Source organism: Rutidosis leptorrhynchoides, chromosome 7, assembly GCF_046630445.1.
Source record: "Rutidosis leptorrhynchoides isolate AG116_Rl617_1_P2 chromosome 7, CSIRO_AGI_Rlap_v1, whole genome shotgun sequence".
NCBI lineage: Eukaryota > Viridiplantae > Streptophyta > Magnoliopsida > Asterales > Asteraceae > Rutidosis > Rutidosis leptorrhynchoides.
In genome coordinates this window covers 28,546,741-28,548,403 of record NC_092339.1, presented here as the reverse complement: position 1 = coordinate 28,548,403, position 1,663 = coordinate 28,546,741, and the positions used below count along the sequence as shown (strand labels likewise).

Below are 1,663 nucleotides of genomic sequence, written 5' to 3'. Positions count from 1 at the left end.
AGTATGGAAGACCGAATGAGAGCCACACGTACGGGCCAAGGTCACGCCATTATTAAACCAAACATTAATGTGCCAGATTATGAAATCAAAGGACAAATTCTACACATGGTAACTAATCAATGCCAATATAGTGGTACGCCAAAAGAAGATCCAAACGAACATCTTTGAACCTTTAATAGGATCTGTACTCTATTCAAAATCAGAAAAGTTGAGGATGAACAGATCTATCTCATGTTATTTCCTTGGACTTTAAAGGGAGAAGCCAAAGATTGGTTAGAATCGTTACTTGAAGGGGAGATTGATACATGAGATGTTTTAGTTGAAAATTTTCTTAAACAATTCTTTCCGGTATCCAAAGCCGTGAGACTTCAAGGAGAAATTGTTACATTCACGCAAAAGCCAAATGAAACTCTATATGAGGTGTGGAAAAGATTCAGAAAGTTATTGAGAGGATGTCCTCAGCAAGGTTTAGACACTTATCAAATAGTACAAATATTCTACCAAGGATGCGACGTTGCTACACGAAAAGACGTCGACATAACAGCTGGTGGTTCCATTATGAAGAAAACCGCAACTGAGGCTTACAAAATCATTGATAACACAGCCTCCCACTCGCATGAATGGCACCAGGAAAAAGATATCTTTCGTTCATCTAAAGCGGCTAGAGCCGATTCTAGCCATGACTTTGATTCCGTTTCCGCAAAAATAGATGCTTTCGAGAGACGAATGGAAAAGATGACTAAAGATATTCACGCAATATGAATCAGTTGTGAGCAATGCGGTGGACCACACTTAACGAAAGATTGTCACATCGAGCAAACGATGGAACAACGTGAGAATGTTTCCTACATGAACCAAAGGCCGGGAAATAATTATCAAAATAATTATCAACCGCCAAGGCCAAACTTCAATCGAAATCAAAACATTCTTTACAATCCAAATGGACCCAATAATAACTCGTATAACCAACAAGGTCCGAATAATCAACCAACTCAAAACAATACTTTCAATCAACAAAGACCTAGCTTGTATAAACCACCGCAACAAACCGAAGAGAAAAAGCCAAATCTGGAAGAAATGATGGCAAAGCTAATGGAATCTCAAACACAATTTATTACATCTCAAACCCAAACAAATGAGAGGTTTGATCAGTCATTAAGAACTTAACAAGCTTCCATTTTGAATCTAGAAAAACACGTAGGTACTCTTGCTAGCATGATGAGTGAGAGGGAACAAGGAAAGCTACCGAGTAATACTGAAGTAAATCCTCGGAATGAGAATGTTTATATGGTATCAATGAATTCTGAAAAACCAGCATCACAAGATGGGAAGGTTTTATATGTGAGTAACAATGAAGAAGTTACAACACCACCACCACCACCCGAGTATGTAAAGCCAGTGGTGGCACCATACAGACCACCCATCCCGTTTCCAAGAAAAGGAGTTGAGTATGAGCAAGTAATAGGTAATAAAGTTTGTGATACCTCTGGAAATAAGAAGAAGAATAAGAAAGTATAAGAAACAAAAACCGTAAAGATAAACCCGGTGAAGACAGTTCCACCAAAACCTCCACCCAGGGTGGGTGATCCGGGTGAATTTATTGTTCCTTGTCTACTTAGTGATTGTGTCATGCATGATGCACTAGCAGATTTAGGTGCGAGTG

General features: G+C 39.0%; 1 non-coding gene across 1 annotated transcript; it reads right to left on the bottom strand.

The window, feature by feature from the left end:
• Positions 1-363: 363 nt before the first annotated feature.
• On the bottom strand, positions 364-470 carry LOC139860952 (small nucleolar RNA R71). The gene has a single exon (XR_011763576.1). It is a non-coding gene; the product is annotated as a small nucleolar RNA R71 (small nucleolar RNA).
• Between the last annotated feature and the right edge of the window lie 1,193 nt (positions 471-1,663).